This window comes from Rhopalosiphum padi, chromosome 1 (genome assembly GCF_020882245.1).
Source record: "Rhopalosiphum padi isolate XX-2018 chromosome 1, ASM2088224v1, whole genome shotgun sequence".
In the NCBI taxonomy this organism is placed as follows: Eukaryota; Metazoa; Arthropoda; class Insecta; order Hemiptera; family Aphididae; genus Rhopalosiphum; species Rhopalosiphum padi.
The window spans coordinates 2,153,689-2,166,397 of NC_083597.1; the positions used below are offsets into that span (position 1 = coordinate 2,153,689).

General features: G+C 23.6%; 1 protein-coding gene across 2 annotated transcripts in view; it reads left to right on the forward strand.

The window, feature by feature from the left end:
- Positions 1-12,709, forward strand: part of LOC132917185 (neuropeptide SIFamide receptor-like) — a 50,964-nt gene that overhangs the window by 1,180 nt on the left and 37,075 nt on the right. The window lies entirely within an intron of this gene.

The window sequence follows — 12,709 nt, forward strand, 5'->3', positions numbered from 1 at the left end:
TTTCTATGAATATTGAATATAATAGTAGGTATCGACCGGTACGGTATACGGTATACCTTATAAATTTTGTATCCCCGGCTACATTCGGCTATAATTTATTTACGGCAATGAATTTTTTAACGGCTAACAAATGATTTGTATATTCTATACACATTCGGCTTAATAGTTCTACTTTGTTAGGTAAAATAAAATAATATACTCGTAACTCGTTTTGTACTTTTATTTCTAAACGCAGTGGTAAATATACAATCGTTACACTGTACTTTTATATTAAATGTGGAATTTGTGTTTTAGTTTCTAATTAATTTTATAAGAGCTAATATTTTGTTCTAGTTATAAAGATTAAAAAAAAATAAAAATAAATGTATTTATGAATCAAAAATTATATTTCTAATTAAAAATAAGAGTTTTATCAACATAAAAATAAATATATACATTTACAAATTTACAAATTGTTTTTAAATAAATTTGGTTTCTTTACTGCAAATATGTAATATAAATAATATATTTAACATATTACTGTAAATATTTAAGTATAAAATATATGTCAATTTTATGTTCTTAATTTTCTTCTTGGGTTATAATGACATTTAAAATAATTTAATGATGCTTTTTCTTGTACAAACAAATTTAATAACTTATACATATTTCAATATTTGTAGGTTCATTTTGCAATCATATATAAAAAGATACATTATAATTTTGTTTAATATAATTAAATCCAGTTATCTGAGATATATGAATTCAAAACGCATACTGAAATATAATCTGTTTACATGATTTACATGCTATTTTTTTAAGAAAGTGTTAGATACGTGTTATTTTTAAAATAAACCATTTAATTTTAAAATGTAATGATCGATAACATTTTTAAATAAAAATAAAAATAAAATTGATTTATTGATTTATTAATATTTACTATTTTGAGTTTCAGTGTCTCACTAAATATTATGTAAAAGTAAAACATTATTTTTTTTCTTTAAATCAAATTGCTTTTCACTCGCTCTGAGAAGATTTTGATCAATTTATAACTTTATAACATATTTTATTAAACATAGATAATTTGTATGATTTTTACAGTAGTATTTTACGAATACAAGAAAATAAATCCAGGTTGTTAAATAATGTGTTGTTTTGTCTAATTTAATTCAATCATACTCTAATTTAAACGAATTGAAAACTTGAAAGTCTAATCAAAATAATCAATACGTGACCTCGTACATACCAATCACGTACTTGTCAGAATTTGTACTGGAGAAAATAAAATTAAGATAAGTTAAAAGCTAGACACATTTAAATTCCGAAAATACCTTAGAGGCAAATTATGTTTTAGTGAGAAGACACTAACGAATTAATCTACTGCGTACCAAAATCTCAAACATTCACCACGAAATTGAATTAATTTAGTTAATGCATTTTGTATCTAAATTTTACTACATTTTCCAAAATAACTACTTGTGGTTAGGATCATAAGGTTCAAAGTTTAAATAATGGATGGCAATTTGTTAATAGTTTAAAAAAAATTATCAACCCGTGTTTTATAAATTGATCACATAATTCTATGATCACATTCTTAATTTTATCGTATTTATAATGAATTGAAAATAATAAAAAAAAAAGATGATATTTAACATAATTAATGTAATATAAAAAGTATATAACTTAATATATAATATAAAATTATATTAAGCGATAATGTTTTATTATAGTTATATAATTATATATACTAAGAAATTATTTTTATAAAACTTTTCTAAATGAAGTGTACAGACTTTTGTAATTAGGTAGATTATTGGTAATTTTTTAGTGTGCGTTTAAAAAACATATATATATATATATATATTGTCATTATTTTACGATGGAATTGTTTCAAAGAAAAAATATAATATCACACCTTTTTAAACTAATCTAGCTGTGATAAAAATATTAGAAAGTAATTAAAATTTTCTTGATTGTGATAATATTAAACATTTTATTTATAAATTATAAAAATTATGTGAATTAATTTAAAAAAATTATTTTAAATAAAATAATAGTTTATTGAATTGTTTAATAAAACATTTAATGTTCTGTATTCACTGTGAAAAATAAACGCTAATCTCGTTTTTCCACTAAGTTTCATTGTGTAAATTTGATAATTATAATTTTCGTTTTTGTGTCATAAATAATAAATAACAACCGAGAAAACATAGACATAAGGTATATCAAATAACAGGGATAAGCAACTTAAAGTCACTAGCTGGACAATTTTTAGAGCTTTAAAATCAAGCGGGCCAATGAGAACTGATGAAATTTTTTTGAAACCAACAAATGGTTCAATTGCGTTTTTACAGCATAAAAAATAACTTCGTTTGTATTAAATATCTATGTTGTATGATAAACATTACATCGATTTTATAAATATAATAAAACTTAATAAAGTCATTTGAAAATGCAGCATGGGCCAGGTAAAAAAAGATTTGCGGCCGGATGCGGCCCACAGGCCGCCAGTTACCCATCACTGTCATAATATATCATTATTATTAATTAATTATTATGTGAGTCATACTATGTACTGCGTACAAAATATATGTATGCATAATCAATTTAAATTTGGAATAGATTTTAATAATATCGATGTATTGTAGTAATTATTGAATATTAAAAATTAACTTATTTAAGGATCAGTATAATTATCATATATTCATATAAGTTCATTCTAATAAGTTTATTAAAGCTATACATTTAACAACATATCAAAAATATCTAGCTATACTATAATCCATGGTTGATGTATTTAAAAATTATAAATAAATTACAGTTTACAACATGTGAGGAAGGTATTGGTTGTGTTATAAATTATAATCATTGAGTTAAATATAGATTTACGGCGTATTCAATCAAATAAGTATAAAAATTATAAAAGAAGAATTGAGGGAGGCATTTGGTTGCAAAATATAAGTAATATGAATGTATCTAGTTCTAATGATTTAATTTGTCGATTGGCTAAACTAGACTTATATTAAATAATGTATCATTGAATACGAATAATAATTCTGAATGTAGACGGTCACTTATATATATTATTTCTAAACATAGTTTATTTACCTATTTACATTAATTATATGTAGGTTTCACTATTATTTTAAAAATATCACTGTGTTAAGTTAGAAATATTATAGCTACGTAATGGTAAAAATTAAAAAGTGGGACTACTTAGTAATTTAATATTATTTGATTTAAAATTTATAACGAAATAATTTAAAATCGATTTTATCAAATATTAGCGTTGCGTCAATATGTCCATTTTCATTCATTTGTATTAGCTTTAATTTTGTATTAGTTTGATAATTAAGAAAAGTACCGAGAATTTTACTTTTGACTTGCTAAAGCACCAACTAGTTCAAATTTTCTACTTGAAAAAACTACGTTCAAAATTGCTTTTTATTGCTCAAAATTACGACGAAAGATGCAAAAAATAAAAATACAAAACACAAAATATTGTAAAACCAATACATTTTTTGCTTCACTCACAATTTAAAACGTACAATTATTATTTACAATTCATAATTTTTCTTTTATGTGTTGTTATTTTGTTAATAATAATAATATTATATTAGAATTTAGTTATAGCTGCAGTGTGATTTTAAATTGATAAATCAAATAATATTTATCTGATGCTATATTGTATCCATTAATGTAGCTCAGTAGAAGAATAAGTTGGAATAAATGTAAGAAAGTATTAGATAAAAAAAAATATAAAAATTCGAAAGGAAACTGTAAAAAAATTCGTCGTAATTATTATTATTGTTATTTAAATAAAATATGTATTTGCACGTTCATACGTTGAATACAAATTGAAAATATTGTCAAGTGGAAATACAAAATGTTTTTATTTATTCCGAAACTATGATTTTATGAAAAGGTAGTGAAATGTCACGAAATAAAAAATTTAGCTGTATACTGTTGAAGCACGAGATTCAAATATTAAATTGAAATTTTCCATACCTAACTAAAAGGAAAATAAATCATTCACGTGAAATCTCTCACATACTGACAATGTAGGTATTATAATAAAATGTTGTTGGTCTTTCAATCACTCAAAATGTCTGATAGTTTAGATTTACGTTCATCTCCCTTGAGCATTGAGTTATGATGTTTTTACTTTACATGCCAATTATAAAGGTACCTATTAATAATTTTTAATTTTTATGGAAACGAAATTGTTATTTATATACTATATTTCATGTATGATTTAAGTGGACACAGAGATATTATTTCAAAAGTATGGTTTTGGTGTGTAACGTATTTTAATAGCAACGCCCCCACCCTCAAATAATACAATCACTTAACTGATTCATTTTGATTCTAATTTTCAATAAAATACAAAAGTGTACAAATAAAAAATTACTATTTAAAATATTATTGATATTATGATTTTAGTTACAAATTTCAAAATTATGAGGAGGTGGTAATCTGTACATACCGATACTACGTTTTAGAACAAACATTCAAATGGAACGAAAGTCAAACCATTTCGGATCTCCGATGATTATAACACTATGATATTAATATTATGCGTTGTATTTGGTTTTTTTCTTATTCTACAAATTAATAAATAATAATTAACGTTATTTTATTTAAAATCGTTTTTAATATAAATCAAACATTGAATGTTTACCGAAAATATAATATAATATAAAATGTTTTATAGCCGTTTACCGATTTAGAATTTGAATTCCATCAAGTTCATATTATTGTGAACAGCTATAAAAAAGATTCAGCACAGGTGTAATATTGAAGTTGTAAATTAATATCGACAGTTGTGTGGGAAATTTCACTCAAAGTATCTTCCGCAGGTTTGCATGAATACATTCTTTGGAACGGGTTTGTGACTCACAGTGACGATGAAAATCCGTACCAAACGCAAGTTGAACTGTATATATTATAACCTATACACTATTTTCAAAAGGATTTCCATGCCTGTATCTGACAGAAATGACATTTTTTGTTTGTTGCGGGTCACTTTTAAATATAACTATAGCTACCTCTTAGTCATTACTGTAAAATCGGCTAGTTCCATTTTCTTTTTTGATACTCAACCAATGTTTTTGTTGTCTTTTGACTGAAAATCATAGCGTGAAATTAATATACGAATGCGTCTAAAGTTCGTCGTTCCAGAACATGCATTTTCAAAACATTATTTAAATTTTTTAAATTACAACAGTCTAGTTAAACGTGAGACTTAGCACCTAAAACCAAATCTAGTTATTTAAAGTTGTATTTAAAATTATTAACCAATATAATTAATTTATATTTTATAATTTGTAACTTATCTCAATAAATAGTAGTCATTATGAAAATCAAAACGTCCATAATAATATCATTGATTTCATAAAAAAGTTTTCGTAGTACAAGTAACTAGTTATTCCTTATATTATATAGTTATATACCTACTCTTGTGAAAACTACTTAGAAAAAATTATCTTTTTGAAACTGCTAACTAGATACAATATACAATCGATAAATAAGGCTACTAAAACTTTTGAATCTCATCAGCTCTTCTACTCGACTACTCAAGTAAATTATAACAATAAAAACAAATAAACAAGCAAAATTAGAACTAAAGAAAACATTTCTCGAGATCAGCTCAAAATAATTTAAAATGCTAAGGTTCTCCGTTGAGATTAAAATGCAAAAGAAAAGAAATATAATTTTAAAAATTGAAAAAAAAATGTAAGTTAAAAACTGGTTGGTGAGAGTGAGGCACTGAACAACTTAACTTACATTATACTTACCTGCTGTATCTTCTTGAAGTGATGACTTATTGTAGCCAACGTTTCGTTAAGCGACTTATATTTTAATACTATAACCACCTAATTTATGGCTTTGATCAGTATTGATTGAATTCTATGGCGTGAGATCGAAATAAGTACCGTTTTACATTGTCTGTAATCACGCTAAAGATTTTTATGATAATGTTTTAACTAATCTCGGTAATTATTTCTGCGAGCGCTAAATGAAAAACGTGAGCTGCCAGGATTTTTAGATCTATTGAATTTCTTTAAAAGATGCAAAGAAGATATAATTCCTTTGTCTGGTATTGTTTTTTTATCCACAAAAAGCTCATGGAAATTCCTTGGTTATTATTTTTATGTCGTGCATTATATTCACGGCCGTGTATATTTTGTATAGTGACAAAAGCTCGCAAAAAAAAAAAAAAACCCATTAAAACATTTTATAAATGGTTTACGCGTGTGTGTGTTTATACTGACATTTTTTTCGCGTACGTCAATACATTATATATATATATATTGACGTACGTAAACGACACGGCGTATTGTGCCTTTGGGAAAATTACTTCGGGATTGGATTTATTTCAATTGTCCCGTCGATGATGATAGATATTATATATACCTACGATAAATTTAATATTATCGTTCACACCTAAAACGTGTACAAGCATAACGTAATATTTTCTTATCCGACAAGGCCAACTCGGTTGTATGAATTATTAGGACACGTCATAATATTCATACCATGTTAGGTGGTTTTATAAATGTATCTACCATCTGACTGTTCAACACTACCCATACTACAATAATAATATTTCTATGTACTCAAAAATAATTAATACCTTGTTATTGCCTTATCACATGCACGTATGTCAGGTGCTTAACGAAAACGTATTTTATTTTTTTCTAAATTCTTGACGAAATATTTTTTTAAACTTGACTTCTTAACTCAATACTACACTTTATTGTACAATTAAAAACAGACTTTCGTAATAATAGATAAAAGTGAAATCATTGTAATTCGATAATTTCATCATATTTATATAAGATCAAAGTATACATTCGCATAATGAGGTATCATTTTATACATACAGCAAAATGGCCAAAAATATTGATCAAATTTTGATCTAATATATGCGATTAGTTCACCCAAACTCCTTAGTAATGGATTTTTTTTTTATATGTACATTGGATATAACTTTGAAATGTTAATAATAACTAGAACTATTAAAATAACTTTCCAGGTTTTTTTTATGGATATAATAATCTTTTAATGTTACTATTTAGGTATACACGACACGACGAATTTATATTACATAAACTTGGTAAATTGAGTAATAATAATAATTAAGAAAAAACAAATTAAATCCCTACGGTAATATTTTTATACTAACTATAGTCTGCCACAGACTGAATTTGTCGATTTTTGGTGTTGTTAATCGTAATCATATAGCATTAAAGATTATACATACCCAACAAAATATATAATATGAAATAACGGATTAAAAGTAATAGTTTATTATTATTATTCTTTTTTTTTTAAATAATATTATATTTTCCTACATCGTTTTAAATAAGTACATTTAAGTAGAAAATTATTTGATTATCCTGTTGATTAATTTTAATAGATATAAATTATATTATAAATTATTATACATCATCATATAATATAAATTAAAACAATACAATTCTTAATAAGATATTGTCTATAAATTATTTAAAATAACGTTTATTTAAATATTATTAATTATTGTATAGGTATGATCAACAGTTAACAATAATATTTATATTATGATTATGAATTTATTATGATGCATGCATGCCACATCGATCTTTGTATTTATCTAAACAGCTACAGTGGTGTTTAAATATACTATTAAACATATATGAATATTTTAAATCGTGTGAAGTTAGGTAAAAAAAATCATTATTAATCCAATAAACTTCTATTAAATAAATAATAATAATAATAGATGTTACATTTGACATATTATATAATTTTAATGTTGAATTATTATTATTATTTTTTTTTAATTTGTGGTTTTAACTACAGAATCGTGTGTTTTATTTTGTGAAATTACTTTTTTTCCACCCGAGTGGTTTATAGTTACTGAGTACAACAATGTTCTAATATTCTATGACAATAAGAACACTTAAGTGTGTAGATAATACACTAGACTGCAACTAGAGTGCATACATTACAATAGTGTATACGGTGACCTTAGGCATACCAACAATTGCTCTTTAAAATATTTTTCGTAAATGTACCGACTTAAAAAAACAATTTGATCACCCCGTATTAGGTATATAAAAAAACATTAAGAACTTAATATTCTATTATTTTATAAAATTAATTATTATTTGAAAAACATATTTGTCTTAAAAAAAAAAATCAATATTGTTTTATATTATATAACATGTCATTTAAGTTATTCTGTAAATATTATACATGGTAATTCAGTGATTAAATATAAATTAAAGTAAGTGCATTATGGAATTTTAGGTATGTTACATTTTTATTTTTATAATTTGTTATTTAAATGTTTCTTTTTATATTATTTTATGGAAATCCCTTCATTGTATTGATAAAATAATTATTTTAGATTTGAACCAATTGTATATTTTATACAACCGTATTATTAGTACTATGATCAAATGTATAAAAGAACTTAAAGAACTATCTCATGGTTTTTTCTTAAAACAATGTTATTATTTGAATTAAAAATGTAGTCTAAATATATTTATTCTCGTTTTTTGAAATATAAAATAAAATGATTTGTTAATTTATTAAAATGCATATAATGATATTGCGATGAACTTAAAATAACACTATTATTAAATGCTAAATTGTTTATTTAATTTTGTTTTTATCAATTTAATATATTATTATACATGATATAATTCATCGTTTTTTCAATTAAATTCTAGAATATTTCTTTTAAGTCATCAAATTATTCTAACATTCGTTTCATTAAAAGCTATTTTAATTTAATTATATAATATTGTAACATATTATAAATCTTCCACTTTTTTTTTTTTATTGAAATTAAAATATACATAATTGTTTTTAAGGAGACGTACAGAACATGAGATACCCGCAAGGTATCACTAAATCTATCTGTAGAAAGTAGAAATGTGCCAATTTTAATAACCCACACATACAATATGTGACAGATCATAAAACAATATTTCATTGTTTTAATGTACTGTAAATATTGATAATAGAATTAGTTTTTAATATAATTTATTAATAGTACATGTTTTTTTAAAAAATATAGCATGAATCCAATGACGAATTATTACTTTATAATATCCATACAAACGATAAAAAAAAAATGTTTTGATTTATTTATTTATTATATTTACTTCCAATATAATGTGTTTATAAGAAATCACGATAATTGTTTAATATCGTTACACTAATGATTTATATAAATTATATATTATATATAAATCTAAAATGTGTTTAAAAACAATAAATATAATGATTGCATAATATTGAATTTAAAGATGGATATATGAAATAATGTATACAAAGTGATTTGCCAAGTATACTTCATATTTTTTTATTCGATAATAGAATTACTCAAAAATATCATTTTTAGAATTTCAAGTATACTTAAGAAATGGCATGCAGTGCCACACCTACATACTCGTATGTCGTTTTCGTATAATAAACGGACAACATAGCAGATATGCTTGCAGTATAACTTATGTCATGTTGTTATGTTAGAGCAAATCGACTCATTATCAAACTTAAATGTAAAACATTATCTGTTATCTGTCGTCGGTTTTTACGAAATTTTAATTTTTAAACAAGCTATGAGCATTTTCATATTTTGGTGTTATAGTCAATTTGCTCATGATATTTAAATAAACTTATTTAAAAACCCTAAAAATAAAATTTTTAATTTCTGAATTATTGAAAAGAAAAGTATATGGACGTGCTCAATGAATCAATCAGTATACGTTATCTATATCACAAGTTATTTTAACACTGCAGATATTCTTGCATATAATTATGTATATTATTTTAACCGAAATTTTAAATTATTAAGTAGCAGACGAATAGGTTTTTATACAAAAATCGATGGTGAATGTTATACTAGTTACTACATATAGCTATATTATTTATGCTTTGAATATGTAATAACCAAGCAATAATTATTACATATTCAAATCATATCCACGGATTCGATTTTTCTTAAAACACGCCATGCTACAATAATATCTGTAATGAGTGTAATTGGTATATGTGCTGCGTGTTTATAATGACAGTATGAAAGTATTGGTAGAACATTTTAAATTTCACTTCAAAGACAATCATGATTACACAAAGCAGTCTTGCGTAGTGCGATTAATATAATTTGTATCCAATTAATGTACACCTACTTCATACATATTACCTGCCATCGAAATGTATGTATGTGATGCTCGTATTCTTATAGTTTGTCGAGTAAATAGTTTTCTGTAGATAAATAATATTGAAGTGATAGAAAAATAGAATGGAATATAATATTCAATTGAGATATTATTTTAAATTGATAAAAATAAATGCGATTGCTCCGAGTTGTGATACATTACCTATGTTCATTTTTATACTGACTATGTTTGTAAAAACAAACTGTAAAATTAGTGTTACACTTTATTGTCTTGATATTTTTCAGTCAAATAATGTTTCATATTTTAAAATACAATTTTTTGATACAATTTATTTCAGATAATATTATATTTTGATTTTGGATAAGATATTATATTTCACTAACTGCTTGATTTCAATCGTATCAAATTCATATTTAGTTGTTCAAGGTATTGGATATTATCATTTTTCAATTATCAAAAATAACTATTCGTATATAAGTTCTTAATTATATTTTAGTTATTTATCATAACTTTGGTTTCAGTTGGTTGTTCTGTTATCTTCACATCAGAACAACGGATATACAGACTTTCAAAAATTTACTTGGAATAATAGATTTTTTCCATGATTTTCAGTGGTGTCCACTATAGGCTACGCACCGCACCCTAGGGATAAATAATAAGGGTTTCCATTTTCAATTATTAGGTTACCGTATTCAATTGTACACGTTCGAAATCCCTTTTAGGAAATGAAATTATTTATTATACCTATTTCGTATTCATGTACTGTCGTCCTTATGTTGACCGCTGAAATTGCTCAATATTCTAATGATTGTGATCAAAGTATACACCTACATATTTTTCATCTGAATTATTGCTATTTAAATGATATTAATTATAATATATAATACGAGACACAATAATACATTAAACTATGTATAAATTGTACATACAAGTACAATATAATTAACCATTTTGTTATTAATAATATGTAAAATCGAATATTCCTTGCCCAATGATTGTATTGTATTGATTTTGAATAATTTACGTTAAGCAGTTTTAATTTTCATAGAATATCATAATTATTATTTATTATGTATATTATTAAAATTAATGAACAAATTTATTTTTTAATTTACTGTTGTATATAGATGCATAAACGTAATTATTTTAGTTGTTTTAATTTAATAAATGTATGTCAGTAAAAAGATTTTAAGGAAACATAAAAATAGTAATATTGCTTCAGAGATTATAAACAATACACGAATATTATTACCAAAATAATTCATTTTGAATTTTATAAAGCTTAAGACAATGAAAAATTTAAAAAAAATAAAAAATTACCTCTTAATTGAGACGAATTATTACGTTCTTTTTGGGGCTAATTGCCATTTAACGACCACTAGCTTAAAATATCCTGAAAACCTTTCCGGGTCACGAACCCTTCAAAACACTTGAAGCATTAGTGATTTTTTTTTCTTATACGGTAAATAACTGGACGCATATAATACATTAACGATTGGCAACTTTAAGAGTCCTGATTCTGTCGTATTTTCCAAAGTTTTTACGTCTATTGGATAATTACTATGATTTTTAGATTTTAAAGTATGCGACAAAATATAGTACAACAATTCAAAAAAAATCAATTTACACTTATATACATTAAGTGTAATTTTAATTTAACATATTTACACTAACTGTTATTTTAACTTAAATCAATCTCTAAATGAAATTATACATATGTTTAATTTCGTTCATGTTTTTCATTTATGAAAAACAATGTTTTTTATTTATGTATAAGACAAAATAAAATACATAAATACAGTTCAGTTTTTTACAGTTATATGGGATTATAAAATATAGGCCAGATCAAAATAATCTAATATATATATATACATATTTATATACATTAACATATAGAAACAAAATTATAGTAAAAATTAAAAATGTAATATATTAGGAATAATAGAATATTTAATGAATCGCATATTTAATCATAGTTTGTTAATGAGTTGTTTATTTTATTTTATACTTGAATATTTTTTATGTATATTGATAAAATCTTCAAAAACAAATAAATAAAAAATTTTATATAGAAATGTATGATTCGTAAACCTATGTATTATAGTATATAGCTATATATGTAGTTATATGTTTTTTGGAAGATGTACATTTTAAAAAGTATGGCTGGTTTTGAACTATATATTACATATACAAAACATATTTTTTTAAATTACATGTTAATTATCATGTTGATATTTATGATCAAAAATGTTATTTACCATTTTAGATGTTAACCAAAAATTAATGTTTTTATTCTATATTAAAGAAACGGTAGCTATGCAATATTTTTTTATAAGATCATATTATTTTTGCCTATTTATTTAAAATTTTAAAAGAATACTCGTATAATATTAGGAGTATATTTCAATGTACCTATTCAATGCATAAATGCATATAATTTTAAGTACTCTTTGACCTTTGAGATTTTACTTATAATATTATACCTTATCTAAACATGAATTTTTATAAAAAATGATGTAGGTCAGGGTTATTAGATTTTCAGAGACTACTAT